This window comes from Equus quagga, chromosome 8 (genome assembly GCF_021613505.1).
Source record: "Equus quagga isolate Etosha38 chromosome 8, UCLA_HA_Equagga_1.0, whole genome shotgun sequence".
Classification (NCBI taxonomy): domain Eukaryota; kingdom Metazoa; phylum Chordata; class Mammalia; order Perissodactyla; family Equidae; genus Equus; species Equus quagga.
Window position 1 is genome coordinate 13,064,597 of NC_060274.1, and position 20,741 is coordinate 13,085,337.

The 20,741-nt window shown below is 38.1% G+C and overlaps 1 protein-coding gene across 5 annotated transcripts in view; it reads left to right on the top strand.

Annotated features, from left to right (window-relative positions):
- IPCEF1 (interaction protein for cytohesin exchange factors 1) overlaps positions 1-20,741 on the top strand; it is a 176,583-nt gene that overhangs the window by 39,918 nt on the left and 115,924 nt on the right. Inside the window, exon 1 of one of the 5 annotated variants that reach the window (XM_046669270.1) lies at positions 749-849. The exons of the other annotated variants lie outside the window; for them this stretch is intronic. The gene's annotated coding sequence lies outside the window, so the exon portion shown is untranslated. Of the gene's footprint in view, positions 1-748; positions 850-20,741 lie in introns of those variants that run through there. 5 annotated transcript variants of the gene reach the window in all.

The window sequence follows — 20,741 nt, forward strand, 5'->3', positions numbered from 1 at the left end:
ACTATACACAAATAAAATGTTATTTTGTCATTTTTGTTAATAAAATATTAGTATACCACATAAACATTCTGTTAAGTGAAATTCTATGTTCTGACATTCCTAAGCTGTGGCAACATCATTTATTTATTTATTTGACATACTTAATTGGAAGACAGCATATTTGGCTTCAGGATAACAAAAAATTAAATCAGATATGGTCTCTTTATAAGGCTTCTTCATAATTATGGGTAGACACATTATGAAATCCAAAGTTTGTTATGGAAAATCAAATACATCTCTAATGTGGTTTGGTATTAATCTTTGAATGTGCTCTAATTCTCCAGATTGGTGGTCCATGTTTGGGAGAATTTATGGCGATTACCTACCAACACATTATCATACTCCCTCATACTACCCCCCTGCCTTGATCTTGTTGGAAATTACAGTTCATCCTAGTTGTATGGTTAGAATATATATATTTGATTATATACATATCTTCTGAAAATATTCTGGGATCATGCTCATTCTTTCAAAAAGATGATGCTTAAAGTAGAACTTTATTTGAAAGCCAATATACCTATCGATTTTGACATGCAACCCACTCTCATTTCAATAAAATAAAAATAATTTTCTTAGAGATTGTGGAGTAATTTTCACAGGGGGTAAGTGAGGAGAGTAGAGGATTGTGTTTGTACCTAGGTATCTGAAATGCAAATATATGTTTATTAATCTGAAATTATTTCTTTCTCTACCTAGAGACATCTGTGAGTCAGTTAATAATCTGTTTTCTCACCTGACTAAGGTCACAATTCTTGTCCAAAGGTGGAGGCACCAGAAAGCGAAGGAAGAGGCCCGCCAAAGAGCAAACAGGTGATACTTCCCTTTAAGTGCAGGAGAGGGCCAGCATGGGGCAACACAACCAATCTTTTAGTGAGTGCTACCTAAAGTAAAGGTTAAGAATTTACACATTTTAATCTTGAGTCTATGTTTCTGTATTTTGATTTTCATTAACTCCCCAACAAATATTTATTTTAAAAACTTAAATTGACTGTTTTCCCTATCTGAAGGCAGATAGGGGGATCAATATCCCGTGGCCAAACGCAGGGTCACTAGTGGGTCTGGACCACCAGCTCCAGAGGATCAACAGGACTGAGACAGGTAAATATGGGACTTAGGACACTGCCGCCATCTGTGGTGGCCACTGGCCCATCCCACCTGTGATCTGTGCCACAAAGAAAACTGAATGAAGCCTCGGTTGCTTGTTCTTCACTCTGCCTTCTGCTTTGTATTATAACTGTGTTTAAGGTAAAGATCTTACCACTGCTCTTCACGCTGGGGATCTGGGCTGCTTGTAATTCAGTTTATTCACATTAATAAACAGCTATCATGGGAGAAAACCCTTGGCTTTGCAGTATTTAGAAGATCTTCATATTTCTAAGGACTCCTACTCCTATTGCTTTATCTCTGCACTTTTCATGGGCCCTCTCTTTCCCTATAGAAATGTCAGATGCACAGGAATGCTTTGTCCTATGTCCCACAAAAACGTCCTACAAACAGTTACTGAACAGCAAGACTATTAAATGCTTAGGGTACAAGGGTAAGCAAAAGCATTCACTGTCCATTCAGTCTGATGTAGACACAGATGTTAATCAAATAACCACAGTAATAAGGGCATCATTACAAAGTAGATGGGGCCCTGAAGGGAAAAGAACCCACTTCTGTGAGAACTTATCCCTGAGACCATTAGAGATAAAAGGTATTTTCAAGGACTTCTTTTGTGGTTTCGATCTTATCTCGTTTTGTCTTTTACAAAACAGAACTTTTCAGAATGTTGTGTTTTTCATGTAAAGAGTTGAGATGGATCAGCTGTGAGATGATCAACGCCTACGAGAACTCAGTTAGAACCACAGCAATGAATACATTTCTGAGCTTTCCTTTAATATTGAAAGAGGCAAAAGAATTCTTAGGATACTAAGCCTGGAGAAAGAAACACAAGAAAAAGGAGAGGTTTAAAAAAGTGAGAAGATGTTGAAATCTTTTCCAGGTAGATAGATCTGATCTTTGATTAGTTTATCCTTAGGGTCTCTGTCGGTAACATGTACATATGTATATTTATATATTCTTTTGTAGTTCTCCTGGTTGGATCAAACTTTATATAGATTACTATCTTATTCATCTTCCCAATATGCTGGGCATTCTTTTCGAAGAACTCTTGGGCACAGGGTCATAATGTCTGATTTGATTTTTCTGCTGTCATTTACTGTGGGCAACTTCCCCTGACTCTGCTCAGTTTCTCCATCACTAAAACAAGCTGATAGTAACCCAAGAATTTGTTTTTATGGTCAAAATGAAATCAGAATAACTTTGTAAAGAGTATACAAATGTAGATGATATGATTATTAGCTAAGAAGCAGGGTAACTCCCTTGTTAATGTCAGAGGAAATGTCAAGTTGACGTGGCAAAGACTATCTTGTGGAGCAGAGGCAGAAACAGGAACTGAAGATGAAGTTTCGGCTCCTGAGGGCTTTCTGTCTCTTTTATATGTGCATACATATAATTACACATCATTTTGTAATTTATTTGCGTACAGAATAGTATAGGAAAGCCTAACTAACTGGAATAAGGATTGGCTTAACAGGGACTGGATTTCACTCAAAATATCTTTCTGTAATATATACAATAGTATAGACAAATAATGAAGGGAAAATATTTCAAATATCCAATAGAACAGAATTTTCTAGACCCTTAAAACATCTTGGAGGCAGAATTTTTAGAGTATTAGTTTAAAATACCTTCTATCTATTCCTTAGATTCTCTAAGACATTTGTGTGGCATAGATTTGTTGTCATAAGGAAATAAAAATATACACTTGAAAGTAAGTTAAATAAGATTTTCACAATTTAACTGAATGATGTTATTTTTATATTTAGAAATTAATCTATCAATATTTTGATAATGTGAAAATAGAGAAAATAAGAAGATATTGAATTAAGGGACAAGGTAGATGGGTGGTGCCATTTGTCAAGATGAGAATGAAGGACACGTTTTTAACGAGAGATGATGAGTTCATTTTTTTACATATTTCGGTAACTATAATACAGGGGGGTGGCCAGTGGGCAATCAGATGGATATCTCTGGAGTTCTGAATGTAATTTTGGCTTGAAATACAGATTTGGGACCCATTGGCATTGGTGATAGTTAAATAAAATGTAGTAGGAGAAAGCAAGAACACAAACAGGACCCCAGGAAACATCAATATTTAAGGGAGTAAAGGAGACAAGGGGGAGCAGAGTCTTAGGAGAGATGAAGAAAGTAGAAAGAAGACTGGGAGAAAGTAGAATCCTGAAAGGCAGGGGAAAGGGAATATTGAGACAGGATTTCATGCTGTGGGGAGGTCAGTAAGAAGGGGATTGAGAAGTGCCCACTGAATTCAGCGGCAAGAAAATGCCTGTCATTTTTGACATGAGCATCCTGATACAGCTGAGAGCCTGAAGTCGATCTTCAGATCTTTGAGAACCAAGTGTATAGTGAGAATTGGAGGAGTAAGAGCAAATTTCTTTCAAGAAGCTTGACTGAAGGGAAGGTTAAAAAACAAAAGGATTTGTTTAGAGGTAGGTGGGATTTAAAAATGGCTGTGCATTGAGAAGAAAGAGAATAGAAAGGGATTGTCAGAAGGTAGGAGAAAGAAGGGATGATAAATGTGCTTTCTCTGAAGAATTGGGAGAGGGTGGCTCTCAAACATGGTGGAGGATTTGGTCTTCAATAAGAAGAAAAGGACAATGAGCATATATGAATGGTCTCTAACTCCTCTCGGACGTAGGAGGTGAGCTGGTTGGATGAGAGGTGGAAGGAGGAAGGACGCCTTGGATGTGAAGTTAGAAATAACTGTTGGTTTCTTGCGTCAGTCAGGCAGTGATTAAACCACAAGTCCTGAGCTCCCGTGATGTTTTAGGCGCTGTGCTGGGGATTAACTGATGAGGCAAAACAGAAGTGGTCCCTGCCACCCTAGAGCGGCGGGACAGACATTAAACTTTTTTCTTTTGCATTTTTCTGGGAGAGGGTCTGTAGCCTCATCATATTTTCGACAGGCATTCAGGACCCACAAACTGAGTAGCAGAAGATTAAAATTCTAAAGATGGTCTAATCTATTCCTTTTTTTGTACAGTCTCATTTTTAAAAAATTCAGATATAATTGACTTATAACATTATATTAGTTTCCAGTGTACAACATAAGGATTCGATATATGTATATATTGTCAAATGATCACCACAATAAGTTGGGTTAATATCCATCACCACACATAGTTACAAATGTTTTTTCTTGTGATGAGAACTTCTAAGATTTATTCTCTTAGCATCTTTCAAATATGCAATACAGTCTTATTACCTATAGTTATCATACTATACATAACACCCCCAGGACTTATTTACCTTATAAGTGGAAATTTGTACTCTTTGACTCCCTTTACCCATTTTACCCACCCCTGGCCCCTGCCTCTGTCAACCACCAATCTATTCTCTGCATCTATGAGCTTGGTTTTTTTTTAGATTCCGCATATAAGTGAGATCATAGGATATTTGTCTTTCTTTGTCTGACTTATTTCACTTAGTATAATGCCCTCAAGTTCTGTCTGTGTTGTTGTAAATTCCTTTTTTTTAATGGCTGAATAATATTCTATTGTGTATATATACCACACTTTCTTTATCCATTCATCCACTGATGGACACTTAGGTTGTTGCCATGTCTCGGTCACTGTAAATAATGCTGCAGTGAACATGGGGGTGCATATATCTTTTTGCATTTAGTTCTTTGGATAAACACCCAGAAGTGGAATTGCTGGATCATATAGTAGCTCTATTTTTAATTTTTTGAGGAACCTCCATACTGTTTCCCATAGAACAGCATGAATCTTAATAATACAAATAAATACAAATTTGTGACATTGATAAAGACTGTGAATAAGAGGTTTTTGGGGTTCTGGGTATTTTGAGAGATAGGGGAAGGTTACTTGAGAGAGATCTTTTGGGAATTGGAGGGAGAGAAAACTAGATACATAATGTTTAATAAATGTTAGATTTTCCTTTTTTTTTGGAAGTCACATAATTTGGAAGAGACAGTGTGTTTTAGCGTATGTTAACCTTCTTCCCCATATGTCCCTTTACGAAACTTTCCTCATCTAAGATGACTTGACATACTTGTAAGGAAGTTCCTTGTTTTTAAAAAAATAAAGGTACATGTTCACAGTTTTAAAATGATAACCAGAAAAGACTATGTAACCCATTGGTTTTTTTTGAGGAAAATTATCCCTGAGCTAACGTTCGCCGCTAGTCCTCCTCTCTTTGCTGAGAAGGATTCTCCCTGAGCTAACATCTGTGTCCATGTTCCTCAACTTTATGTGTGGGACATCTGCCACAGCATGGCTTGATGATCGGTGCACAGGTCTGTGCCCGGGATCCAAACTGGTGACCTCCGGGCTGCTGAAGTGGAGCCCACGCACTTAACTGCTAGGCCACTGGACTGGCCCGTGTAACCCATTTTTAATGGACTGTCCCTGTGTTCCTGAGTTTCAGATATCACCACCAACCTTAAATTGAAAATTATTCTCCTTCTATAAACCTGACAAGAAATTAGAACATTCTAAATTATTACCATCTTATAAATAATCTAGAAATTACGAATGTATATTACCTTCCCATCATATTGCAATAGGGGGTGGTATAGTTATGACTCTTTTACCAAGATCTTTTCTCAGGAAGTCTGAAATTAATGTAAAGTATGCTTTGTTCTTTGTTGTGTATAAAAACTACTGGTTTGGGAAGGAAGGTTGGCTTCTGGATAAGTTTTGCAAAAAAGATGAATTAAATGGTAAAATTTTAAATTGAATTAAAATATTTCGGAAAGGAAAATAAGCACATGCACCACACCTTTTGACGCCTTTTCACTCTGTTCTTATTTCTTTTCGTAATCACTGCCCTTTATTTTCGTCTTTCCCCCCTAAGAATTGCTAAGGTTTCTGCAGAGCTCTTTATACTTAAGAAGTGGCCCTCATGCGTTTCTTCTTTTCACTGGTGAGATCCTTACGAGAAATCCTTTGTTCACTTGCTTGTTGTTCATGTTTGTCGGTGGGTGGGTGTGAGTGTGGTGAGTTGGGGAGGGAGCCTGGATATCTAATAGTCTAATGTGTAGTATTTACTCAGCGTGTAGGGGAGCTTAATGCTGTTAGCAGACATTCATTTTTACTCACTATTTTTGATGCTTGTTGGAAGCAAAAAGCAGGGTATAGATAGCAATAAAGACATGGTGAATGCATATCTAGAGCCTGCTCACATTAAATGTAAATCTGCAGAAGAGTCTAAACCTTATTAAATATTAATTTGTGTGATTTTTGTTGTAATTTGGTGAAAGAGGTACTCTACTTGGGAATGGGGTGAGATTGAGGATAATAGAAGTAGAAGATACAGCTCTGGACACTCTTACAGGCTGAACTGTGTCCTTCCCAAAATTCCCATGTTGAAGACCTAACCCCTAGTACCTCAGAATGTGGCTGTATTTGGAGACAGAGCCGGTAAAGAGGTGATTAAGTTAAACTGGGGCTGTTAGGGTGGGCCCTAAACCAAACCCCCAATGCTTTGATCTCAGACTTACCCTCCAGAACTGTGAGAAAATAAATTTCCGTCGTTTAAGCTGCCCAGTCTATGCTATTTTGTTATGGCAGCCCTAGCCGACCAATACACAGAGGTACATAAATAGAGACGTGAATTTTAGATAGCGTCTGCAGGTGGAAGGAACAGTGCAATATAGAAATAAAGAGATTCGAGGGGGCTGAACAAGCCTAGGTCTTAGAACTGAGTCTGACGTTGACTAGATGTAGGATTTTGAGCAAATAATTTACTTGATCTTTCTGAGTGTCAGGTTTGTCTTCCTAAAATGGATTCCTTGTGAGAATCACGTGAGCACACGTGAAAGCATCTAAAATCGAGGCCTGCCATCGGCGAGTGTTCCATGGCATCCGCCCTCCGGCCCTCTTCCCTGGTCATAGAAGTGCTTTCTCGAGAGGAGTTGATGGAGTTAGGTGTGTTGATCCTGACACCTTCCTGTGAGAAGGCTGTCACAAGCCATCTCTGGGTCTTAGTTTCTTGACTGGAAAGAAATGAGGGGACTACATTGCATTATTAGACTCTAACCCAAGGTAATTTTTTTTACTCTAAAATGTTATGTTTTTAAGGAATTTAAGGAAGCAAGTTTGGATGAGAAGATGAGGAAGGGGATGCTGGATAAAAGGCACAGTATATACTAAAATATTATTAAATAATGAGAAAACAAGCACCGATGAGGTTAATTTGACTGCCGTGGAGAGCTTCCTAGAATTAGATAGCTGGGAGTGGGCTGGGCGTCAAGAAGAAGGAAGTTGGGCGCTGTTTCGTTGGTTGGAAAGGAAAGCTAGAGAGGGAAAAACAATCACTGATTCTTTCTTAACCTGTGAGATGTAATTTTTATGGAAGATTATTCTGATAAGTATGTGCAGGACAGATGGATGTAGAAAGAGGCAGGAGGCAGAAATATAGGGAGAAGCATAAGGCGGACCTGGTGATTGTCGTGGAAATGGGAAAATGGGTGGTGAAGAATGCACTGTAGAAATTATGAAGAGGGTGGGTATAGCAGGTATCAAAGAAGTGGGCCCGAGTAACTGAAAAGCAAGTGTGGTGGACCAGGCTGTTTAGCTGCAGCTGTTTTTCATTCTAAGAAAGACACCTGACCCAGTGATCATTGAGATGGAGAGGCTTCAGTGGACAGCCAGGAGGCACCAGCCTTCTCACTTATTTTCTTATGACTTAAAATAGACTATTTTAGTCACAGACAGAATGACTCTGTCTAGAAATGCAGGTGAGGACTTTTTCTTTTCCGATTTAAAGCTACAGTGGGAAATTTCCCAGGTTAACATGATGAACTGAATGTGGTGCTGGGAGGTCTGCAGAGAACCATCGGTGAGTAGCTGTCTATGAATTTGGTCATCCTGGCCTCTTGTTTTTCAGGATCTCTGGCTTCTGATCCAAATTTTTACTATACCAGATTAGAAATCTCCTAATATAAGCAAACTTTCATTCAAGATATCTAAATAGTGATTCGTTCTTTTATTCATTTATTAAATGTGTAAGAGTCAGGAATGCAAAGATGAATGAGATGCCATGCCACTCCTCAAGAAAGTCCTGGTCTGAGGGCTGACAGATTTGTGCATGTACATGTTCAAGAGGCAATGTGAAAAGTGCTCTCACACAGCTGCATTCATCTGATGGGGACTTGGAGAGAGTAACTGAAGCTGCTGGCTGCTGATCAACAATGCCTCACCAAAGATGACAGTTGCATAGTTGAAGATGATCTGTATATTTGAGTGCTGTGGAGTCAATAAACAGGAAAATGAAGGAACACGAGAAAGGATAAGAAACAAATAATTTATGAAGCATCTACCAAGCGCCTGACACTAACTGGGAAGATTCATGGAAATTATGTCACTGAATCCTCACAAACACCTTGGGTCCTAAATTATGTTATATTCAGTTTACAGATGAAAAAGCTGAGACTTGAGAGGACTGTAGTTTCCCAAAGTCCAACAGCTAGCTGGAGGCAGAAGCAGGATTTCAATGTGTCCGCAGTCCTTCCACCACACTGTGTGGTTACAACTAAATGAGACAAATAAAGTCGTGGTGAAAGAGGAAGTGGGAGAAGTTGGTTTTGCTGCCTCCGTGAAACAGAATGTGTGACTCAGAGATTTCTGACAACAAGACCTGGTGTTTTGTGTAGTCAAGGTCTGCAAATATCTCAGTTACTAGATTCAGGAGATTTTAACTCAACAACAGAAACTCACTGTCAGCCAAAAAGTGGGATAAACATTTCTTTGAGTTGGTATATAGACAGACTTATGAGAGCAATGAGGCAGCTCTGGATGATTTCCACAGAAAACCAAGTACAGCTGAGTCTCATTTACTTGAAAGTTATCTATTCTATAAACTCACACATCTAGCGCACAGCAGATCAACAAATAAGTAAAACTTTGTGAATGCTCAAATAGATGTCATAAATAACAAATAATGGATCTCATGCACTGTACTTCTTATTCCGTTTAAAGTCCTTGAGCCCTCAATCTATTCATTATTGCATATCTGGTTTCCAAATATCTCAGAAGATAAAAGAAACTCTCACAAGGATCACTGAAAACAATGAGAAGTAATGTCTGACAAGAAGGGGTTAGACAAAAAGTAGAAAAAGCAGCTGCAAGAACTCAAAGATCTCAACATCAATTCAGATTTATGGTCAAGGGCCCTGAATGGATTGTGGGAATTACCCTTGTAATAAACCCATGTGAGATAGTAGATATTTTCAGTGTCGACCGAGAATCATCAATATAAGATTAAACTAATTTCAGGCTACTTTTCTAAGTACATAGGAGGCATATAGTACATTTGCAGTACATTCAGTTGTCTAAGATAACTAGCATGAAGAAAGTCTCATTGCTTAAGAGGATAGGAACTCAGCCATCCGGATGATTTATCAGTACACGAAATGGTGTATCCTCAAAGGATCTTAGATAATCTGGTGCCTTATTGTTTAGCTATGAACTCCAATTTCCAACCACAACTTTCACTGGAGTGAGGCAGGGGGCCCAGGGGAATAGCCTCCTGTTGGCCGGAAGTGGAGAGAGGAGAAATTCCACCATCCAAGGGGTCCACCATACATCTGCACCCTCCACTTCCCACTGTAGCTGCGGTGGGGGTGGTGCTGGTGAGAGAAAATCTCCCCATTCAATCCTTGCTCCCTCTCCTGGTCTTAGATCAACGAAGTTGGGAAGTAGGGACAAAGGCCCTGGCCCATGGCCTTCTTAGGGTGGTCTCAGCGCCCCACTGGGCACACACAACAGGCACACTCACTTGTACCAGGTCTTATTGCAAATGTCACAACAGTAACTAAAAATATTCCTTAGGCATGTGTTAAGTAATCGTACTGACAGCCTTTTGTTTTACTTCCTTATTCTTGCACTGTTCCAATTGTGCTAAAAGTACCCAAGCGTCTGACATAAATTCAAAAGAAGCCTGATGCACAAGGGGAAAAAAAATAAAAAGAAGGGGCTTGGGTAATTTGCAAAATAGATAATGAGTTGTTACATGATTGAGTCAAATATACTGCTTCTTAAAAGATATTTTAAATGTTAAGTCACTTGATTTTTCTCTCTCGGTAGGAGAAATGCTGACCGGAAGCTTCACAAAGCTGTTAAATGCCTTTTCAGAAATTGCAAATGTGACTTAATAAATAGACTTATTGCGTGTGGGCTGATGATGACCTTATATTGTCAAAAGGACTAGAAGACTCATGGAACTTCTAATATGGCTTTTTGTTTAAAAGAGGATGCCACTGTTCTTAGTCACAGCATGGGTCTCAGTCAGACGTTTGCAAACACTCTGTAAAATGCTACCTCAACAGTTTGTGTTTGTCAGAGTTTTAACTTCTTTTATGCCCAAGACACCCTTGGCTGAGAAAGCCTATGGACCCCTTTTCAGAATAATGTTTTTAAATATATAAAATGAAATATAAAAGATTACAAAGAAACCACATAGAAAAAATATAATAATCAAAAAACCGGTAGTGTAGTAATATAGGTGCTTCTTTATTAACGCATTAGATGACGATCTAGCGGCGAGTCTCATGACATCGGAGTGGCAACGATGAGCGTGAATATTCGGAGATAGACACAGCAATTATAATGGGAGATGAGAATACCTGTGATTCTTATGGGAAACAAAATCACAGATATTGCTAATACTTCTGTGGTTTGTGACCAATATTTTTATTGGAAGAAAATGTTAAATTTCAGTTAGAGATCTGTGAAAACGAAGATATATTTTCCCCAAGTAAGGGTGCAGACTCCCTGAATCCTGTCTACAGGCCCCTTTGAGGGTCCATGAGCCCCAAGTTAAGGGCCCCTGGAATAGGTAAATCATTGCCATATGATTATGAGCATCATTGAGATAAGTTTCTTCAAATAAACATTTGTATATAAATCCAAGTGCAGTTATGAACATTCATATTTTTAATTCTTAATTAGAAATGTCATTCACTCATTTATTTATTTTCTTACTTCTAACCTGCCTGTTTTTGAAACGATTTGAAGCAATTTGCATAAATGCAGACAGCAAAATATAATAAAATTACAAATAAGTGGATGAGGAAAAAGGAACAATAGAAAAGATTATAGGAAAAGTAAGAGGTGTCTTGGAGTGAAATTAATATACAAAGTGTACGATGGAAAGTTCTAGACCTTTATTAGAGTATGATGACAAATTTGATTCTAAGTTTTGTGACTTTTAATGCAAAGGGCAAGTCACAATTAGTTATAGGCTCATGACCACATCCCCTTTAAAAGAAAGTGAGGAGATGCCCAACTCTTTCTCTACCGAAACTAAAGAGAAATTCCTTCTGTAGGCCTTGTCTCATAACTGTCTTAGTCTGGGCTGCTGTAGCAAAATATTATAGACTGAGTGGCTCAAACAATAGACATTTCTTTCTCACAGTTCTAGAGGCTGGGAAGTCTGGGATCGGGGTGCCAGCATGGTTGGGGTCTGGTGAGGACTCTCTTCCTGGCTTACAGGCCATCTTCTTGCTGTGTCCTCATAGATTTCTCCCTTGTTTCTTCTTCTCTAAGGGCACTAAATCTCATCATGAGGTCCCCACCTCATGACCTAATTACCTCTGAAGACGCCATCTCCAAATACCATCACACTGGGGGTTCGGGCTTCAACATATAAATTTTCGGAGGGGAGCCCACAATTCAGTCCAGAGCAATGATACACTGTGTAATGAAATTAACAGTTCTCTTAAAAATTTCCGTGTCTCCCTGGGTTCTCTTATAATTTCTCCATGTAAATCAATGACATATGTTTCTGCTGGCCCAGCTTAGTATGGAAATGGATTTTCAAATATCTGGTCTAAATTTTTTAACCTTCTGGAGGTATAAAGTACTATTATTTATTTTTATATATTTATTTTTTTGGGTACCACCTCCTTAGAGGTACTTCTTCCTGAAATGTGGATTAGTAATTATTAATTTATCTATGTCATGGGCCAATATGAGACTCTGCTGAAAGCCATAAATGCAGATACACATTAAATTCTGCATACAATTTCAGGGAATCACAGATCTCCTGAAATCTCAGTGCTTTGAGTAGTAAATAACTCCGGGATATAGAGTAACAGACAGGCCTTTAAATATATTATAAACGTTGTTTATTGTAACTGAGCTTTTGACATGGATTGATAACCAGCCAGTTGGATTTAATGCTCCTGGCGAGCATGGGAATGCAGCTATTCTGCACTGCAGATTAAATAAATGCTCTAAAAGCCTGGAGAACTGGGAACCCACAGGCACATTTAACAAAATACAATGCTAGCATTTCAAGGTTGGAGGGGTGCCTGGATCATACAGCCTCAACTCTTGTGCCCAAGATTCTCAGGCCCCTTGGAGACATCACTAATCTTTGGGTACCACCGCTACATGGTTTCAGGAGAGGACGAACCAAATGCGGACACATCTCTCAACGCTCACATCTCTTACCCCCGATCATTTGCCATAGCCCAGCTAAAACCCATCTGTAGTGTAAGAAATCAGGGGTAACCCAGGTGAATCCAGATTTTGTGAAACCAGAAGCTTATACAATTTGGGGTATTCTTTAGGAAAAATAATACAAAATTGCAAAGGAAGAGCTGCGGGAAACCTAAAATTTAAAAGACTCGACAGAAATGACAATTAATTTCAAGTTTTAAAAAGCTGACGAAACACCAGAAGTAGCACATTATCCAGAAAAATAAGACAATTCTAAAATTAAATGCCTGACATACCTCTAAAATACTTTTTCTCCTACATTTTTAGCTTCATAATTTGTGATTGCCTCCTCATATGATAATGCTTTTGTGACAACATTTTCTCTAGAGAACATGGAAAGATAATCCAGTCTGTCCTCTAGCATAAGTTCATCAGAATTGCTTTTCTTTTTTATTCGTTGTTTAGAAGTCAGAGTCTTTGGGCTTCACAATGTATTACTGGCAATGTAAATTTTTAGGATGTCTCTCTCACGTTTCTTTCAACTATGAGCTTTAAAATTTGAAAGGAGTTCCCCCAGTCTTGCTTCTGCTTCTATTCATTAGAAATCTTCTTTCCTTCCACTACCCACAGACACAGGGAAATGCATGACCTGTTCGTATTGTAATATGACCTCTGGCCCTGAGCCATCATATCACCAGGTCGGGTGAATTAGCCAGTGGGAAATAGAGTGTCACTGGAGTTATTACGACACTAGAACAGCTAGGAATAACTTAACAGCACAAGGAAGAGGCTGAGAGCCACATAAGTATATCCCATTAATCACAAAGCAAGTATATCAGAGTCCAAATCTTTCCAAGTTTGTTGACACTGGCAATGTATACTCTCTTCTGGAAAGATCCCATTCCTAACCGTGGGGATGTGATCTTATCACAGGCCCTAATAAGACAAATATCTTAGAACTCAGCAGCCTAAGATCAGCATGAGTAAAGGCCACTTGGAATAGTTCGCAATCTATTTCCATTCACAGATGAAAGGGTATTTAAAGCCATAGACACATAGACCACAGAATATGACTAGAATGATTTTAACCTGGAAAATTTAAACCTGATAGAACTATATGCTCATTTCGACTATAAAACTCTTGGTACAGCACACATGGAATATTTTAACTGATTAATATAACTTTCTGGTAAATGCCCCAAGATAATTGGCTACAAAATATATGCTTTGGTAAGTAGCCGAGTTAACATGTTTTATAGATTTATTGATTATGAGCCAGTCAAATGTGGGTCTAAGACTAACAAAGGTGCTTACTTTGGGTTTAGAATAGTTGGTCTGTGGCTCTTCTTTTCAGGAGTCAGGTATCAAGCCTTCTCCATTAAACCCACACCTAGCTGGCAACAATTAAAGCTATTGTTTTCAAATACAAGAATTCTCATTTTATTACCTATGGAAGGGGAGTGTCTGTCACCTTCATGCAAGAGAGGAGTTAAGTTGCGAAGGCACAGGAAGCGCCTGCCTCTTCAAAGCCCATAGGAAGTACAGAGTTTATTTGACTATATTTTGTGTGTGTGTGTGTGGGGGGTGCCTACTTTGTTTGTTTGTTGAAGAAGAAAATGCCATTTCTCTCAATACTTACATTCAAATAAATTAAGAATAAATATTTTCAGAGGCTCAGTTGAGGAATTAGAATAAATAGGAATACTCTCTTTATACTTAAGCCAAAATTACGTCTACTTTGGACTTTACCCAGAAACAGGCCAAACCTGCATTTTATTTTTATTGGAGGTGGACAGGAGCTGTCCTTTCCTTCTGAGAGGGAATAAAAAACACTGTACACACCAGTGGAAGCAATGACCTCCTTCTTTCATGGGGCCTTAGAAAATGAATGGTGAGGTGATGGACCATTCGATTGGTTTAAAACAATTCTAGAAATGGGTTTTTATTTTTTACATAATTTTGTTATTAAATAACAAAAATAATTTTATTACTTAATATTTTTAAGTAATGATGAATTTTAATAACTATTCAGGCGTAGAATTCCTGAGGGAAAATAAATTAGAATAGTATAGATTCACGATTTTCAGAAGAATTTTTTTAAGTATAGGATTCTTTCTTTGAATGGAAGTGTGCCCTGAGTCCAAAGTGAAACCAGTAACCCCGGCTCTCAGCGCACCTCCCCTAGTCTTTTCTCCCAACTGCTTAGAACCTGGCATATTATTGGGCATAGAGCAGGTTCTCAGCCTCATGAAGCACTTGTGGGCGGAATGACTGTTCAAGTTTTTAGGAGGCTAAGTGCTGACAATATTTTAAGGCATGAGTGATTCATGATCTTTCTGTGAAAGAAACAGTAGGATTTCCAGAGAGATTCTGGGGTGAAGCGCTGAGACAAATAGAAGCACTGGCATCCTTTCTCTCTCTGAACACATGTAGGCGTGTATGTGTGTGTGTATGCGGTGCTGATGCTGGTAACCTTAATAGGAATTACTCATTCTCTATTGAAAGGAGAAGAGGCCTTTAATAGTTCTTCATTCTCTAAAGGATCGTTGCTCTCCATTTCTTTTGCTTTCTTTGGGTTTGCGTCATTTTTCAGTTGAGTTAACTGGGCACAGTCTGTTTCTTATATGAACAACTCAAAATGTCCACGTGATTTGAGATTATATAATTGACTACAATAACTCATGAAATGTTTGAGAAGTTAAGGTTAAGCTCTTGGCTTAAACTTAGTTTAAGTTATTATTGAGAAGTTCTCTATAATCAACTCTAAAAAGACATTTTGGTGACAATTTGAGAAATTGTTCAGTCAAAGCAGTGTGTATATGAAATAGCATTACAATCTGTTTTCTCATGCGTCTTCAAAATTTTTCTTAAGAAAACTTTTCGTAATTCTCTAAAACTGAGCCAGATGATTCTGAATCCTACATTTTCCTATTAACAGTGAGTTTTGACTTAAACAATCTGCATTCTGCTGTTTATAGAGCTCTTTCCCTGAAAGTACACAAAAATCTTAAATGATGAAATATTTGAGATTGCCCTAATCACTGAGCCTTAGAAGTGTTGCTAGTCTTGTTCTCAAAAGGATTTCTGTGCTTTATGTACTGGTTTTCAAACACTGAAAATGTGCATGTGGACTTTCACATTGTTCTGCGTCCTAGGACCTCCTGCTCAATGACAGAGATAAGAAAAGAATGCTCTTCAGAGCATTGCAGCTCATTAGGGTGCTGTCCAAAATCTCATACATGCCTGATAAAGTTAGTGGAATGCCAGGGCCTCTGCTGTGATTAAAGAATCTCAATGTGACTTGTCAGGGAGCTCAAATATTAGCTATAATCCCCATCTGTGCAGAGCTCTAAGATTAGGCCTTGTAGACACAAAGCTATATATATAGAATACCCCTTGTTACGTTACAAGTTTTCAAAATGAATAGAAGAAAATGGAGCAGGAACTACACAGGTTAAGAGTGGGTATCTATAGATTTGGGGATGAGGGGTAGTTTTTGTTTTATTAACTTTTTTCTTTTGCATTTTGTAAGTTTACAACAATGTGAATATGTATTTTTTATATCAAAAACTTTATTTTCTAAAAAATGGAATGAATGCTATAATTGTTGCTTTGAGTAAGGACATGGTGAATACAGATCCTGTATATACTTTGTCCCTTCTAGCGCTCAATAGCCAGCACCATTGTCAGACATGCATATCACTTTGGGTTTAAAAATATGCCTGTGGTAGGGGTGGTGACTCAGAAGCCTGCTCTGTGCAAGAAGGACCAAACAACTGGAAATGCAGTGACTTTAGAACAGTGAGGAAGGGAAGAGGAAAGTGTCATTATATAATATACATTTAGCATCTGCATCTAATCCACTCCTCCCTCCCAACATTGGGAATGGGGCTGGTGTGTCAGCCTCTTTCACTTTAATGTTCCTTCTCCTTTACCAAAAACCATTGACGCTGATATTCATGTAAAGAGCATTTTACATGGAATATGCATTTTTGTCAGAGAAGTACAGAAGGAGAGTTTTCCTAGGTGTAGAAAGTTGACACAAATGAATCTCTACTCATGGGAGTTTCTAGGGAGTGTGGCAGAGCTTTAGGGAGGGCTAACGAGGCTAAAAGATGTGATATTGGCCTCTGGGAGAAGCAGAGTAGGCAGTGGCAAAACTGTGAAGTGAATTTTGTTCTCAGTCTTGTCCTGTCTTCTTTATATCCTCATCTATGGCAGCTCCCTTCCCCTACCTCCCACAGGCCTGGCCTTGTGCCACCCTCTGGCTGGTCAAAGTTCCTACAATGACACACCATCATCGAAACTGCGCACCCCAAAGCCTCTTTCCTTCATTTTCCTCTTCTTTCCTTTCTTTTTCCCTGTGCTTCCCTTTACCCTCATTAAATGTATATAGAGTTCACAGCATATCAAGAATCAAAACAGAAAAGCTTGAGAGTCATGAATTTTGCCTCCTTCGTATAGCTAATAATTTGGAACATAGTGTTTTGAACCGCGTCAGGAGGAGGGTCTGCCAACTTGATCTGCAATGTTAGGCTGCAGCCAACCAATTGCTGATGGGCACTGTGTGTCAAAGCTGGGTCAGTCACTGCCCTGCCGGCAGAGAACATTCAGTAAATGGCGCACCCTTCAGAAAGGACTCAGAGACATGACCAGGTGCATTGTATGGGGTCCAAGAGCCATGGGGCTCCTGGCAAAAGCCAAGATGAGCGAAGAAGTCTGGCAGGGTGGGAGGAGGCATGGTTGTGGGTTCAAAGATCTCTGACACAGAGCCTCCTTGTCCTCTGCTCCTCCCCACCCAGTCCCTCTTCTAGAGCGCCTGTGGGTTCTGAAAGAAGAGAGTATAGTCAAAGGAAAGCAACTGTAACTGTGTAGAGTTCTCATCAAAGTAATGATCAGAAACAGGTATGTGTGTGTGTGGGGGGGCGTGGCTAGATGAGGTTGGGGGCAGCATAGGCTGCCAGCTATGAGGAGTAGAGTGGCAGCTGTCCTCAGAGCAGAGGTCGCCAGCCAGAGTGACAGATTTCAGGGCAGTAGTCCTCATCTGTAAAATGGGAATACAGACAGCATCAACTTTATAGGGCTGTTGTGAAAATTGAATGATTAACACGTGTATAGCATTTAGCATGTGCCTATGCAAATTAAGTAATAATCAGAGCTTAATAAATGTTTTTTCATCATGGTTTTTGTGAGATCCCTTCTCTCTGCTTATCTTCTACTTATTTTCAAGTGGTTACAAAGATTGATTTTATGTGATGCAATAAAATGGATTTAGGCCATGTTTTTTATTTAAGCAGAGAAATTGCTTTTCAGGATGTATTAGAAAAGGGTTAGATTAAACCTTAAGTGGATCAAACTTGAGCAAAATTTTAAAAACAATTGTGGCCTCTCAAAGTTGATTTTTTACCAAATAAAAAAATTGGGCACTAATGTCATCTTTTGCTTTAGGAAGATTGTGAGAAAAACTAATAACACTTGGTGGAGGTTAATATAGTATTGAAAGTAGTAATTTTAACAGTTTTGAACTCATTTTCAAAGACATAATTGGAATAATTTTCAATAGACATCAGTCTTTATTTCTTAGGAAATTACAGTGATTAACTGCAGGCAGCCTCTCTTATTGTTATTTGAAGATAATAGGACACTGTTGAGGATTGGGGAAAAAAATGAATGATTCATGTTTTATTAAAGACTTCATAGCTGAAACATTCTTCATCAGTCTTTCTGTCTGGCTACAATTTATATGTTCAAGGCATAATCATCAAATGCAGTTTCCTTTACTGTATTTGGCCTAGAAAATTAATTCCAATGAAGAATAAGAATAATGCTTTTCCTAGGATTAAAATACAGATTTTTCTTTTAAGGGGGTGCATAATATACCAATTTAAAACAAAATGATGTTATACTTGCAGAACTCTGTGATAGTTGAAAAGAGAGTTTTGTTCCATCTTTGGGTATTTTCAGGATTCTGTCTCTGCTTCCTTAGGAAATTGAACACTGGACAAGGGCAATAATTTCACACTCATTATTCAGGCATTTGAAATTACTCTTTTACTTTGAAATGAGATATTCAAATCACTGAGTGTTAGGAAAATTGTACATGGATGAAGGAGCAAATGGGTCTTGATCTGTCTTCTTAGCTTGAGGCTTTGTAGAGGTGGCAATGTGGTTTTTATCAGTGGAAAATAGCACCCTATTTCTTCAAGATCTTTCCAAACTCGAAATGATTTAGATAGTATATTTGAATCTGAGTACCACCCAGGTAAGCATCTGCATTCGCCCTTACATAGGCATTGTTGCTTTTTAAATGTGAGTAATGCTATAAAAGTTGTCTAGCTTTCACCCCCATCAACACCCTTGACTTGTAAGATGGAGAAACCTATTTGTGCTCTTTCTGGCTGGAATGTCTACTTAGAGATTCATGCTATTGGTTGTGAATCAAGTTACATATGCTGATACCCAAACTTGTCTTGTCTTGACCCTAAACTAAACAATACTAGGATTGTGAGGTCCAAGGGTAAAAAGAAAATTTAAAAAAAAACTAATTTAATATGGTAAGAAGTTCCTGTAAAATGTTGATTACTACATCATGAAACAATGCTGTGTTCATTCTTTTGGGAAGTAGAAGGAAGTGACATAAAATTTTGTCCTAGGGAGAAAGGAAAAGCTGCTATACTACAACGTGCACCAAATGCAAAGATATAAACGTGAACAAAAGCTAATTACTTGGCATTCAATACAGCTAACATTCACCTACTTTTGCATTATTTATGATTTTACTATTACAATTTCAAATCATTATAGTTGGAAAATGTTCAGATAAAGCATAATATCACATTACCCTGTAATTTAACATATTAACAAAACTAGAACCAAAAGGCACAAAGTTTGGACAACAAGGAGTGCAGTTTGTAGAAGAGAAAAAAAGCCTAGATTTAGTTGACATGAAAATAGAGGGCTTTTTACTCTGGTGTGATACTTACAGTTTTAAATACTCAAATTTTGGCCGCAGAAGCAGTCTTACTGTTTATATAAATTTTGATGAATTTCCATTCAAAAAGAAAAGTTGATTAAAAATGCATACCTCATGGGGTTCTTGTGCAAATCGAATAAATTAATCCATGCGAAAGCATTTTGTAAACTGCAAACTGTGGCACTAAATTTACTTTATAGGAGGCAATCACTCAGTGTCATTAAGTGATTGAAAGAAAACACTAATCCGGCATATTTTGAGCTTTTTCTAATGTGTAATAAGAAGGAAAGCATTCCAACCTCAGTTGTGTACCTCTGCCAAAAATGTTTAACTCAAGTCTAATTGTGAGGGAACAATTAAACAAATCCAATTTGAGGGACATTATGCAAAGCAACTGGCCTGGGCTCTACAAAAACATTAATCATCAAAGACAAAAGGAACTATATAAACATGACAATATATGCAATGGTGAACCTAGACTGGACCCTGGATTTAAAATAAAATATAAATTCCACAGACTGAAAAGGATATTATCGAGACAATTGGGGAAATTTGAATTGTATATTACGTAATTGTATTGTATCACTTAAAATTTCCTAAGTGTGATCATTCTTATGTAATTATGGTAGGATATTTGTTTTTAGGAGGTGCATGCTAAAGTATTTAGGAATGAGACATCTTTATGTCTACAACTAGTTCTCAAATGGCTAGGCAAAAAATCTGTAGAGACAGAGAGAGTAAGTAAATGTGGCGAAATGGTAATAATTTGGGAATATAGATTAATGCTATCCAGATATTCATTGTTAACTATTTTTTTGCAGCTTTCCATAGTTTTGAACATTTCAAAAATAAAAAGTTGGTGGGGGCTGGCCCCATGGCTGAGTGGTTAAGTTCGCATGCTCCGCTGCAGGCAGCCCAGTGTTTCGTTGGTTCGAGTCCTGGGTGCAGACATGGCACTGCTCATCAAACCACGCTGAGGCAGCATCCCACATGCCACAACTAGAAGGACCCACAACAAAGAATATACAACTATGTACTAGGGGGCTTTGGGGAGAAAAAGGAAAAAAAAATAAAATCTTTAAAATAAATAAATAAATAAATAAAAATTAAAAATAAAAAGTTGGAGAAAAATTCAAAAAATTAAGAAAACCCAAATACTCAAAATAGTTGAGTTATTGAAAAACAGACCTACTTGAAAT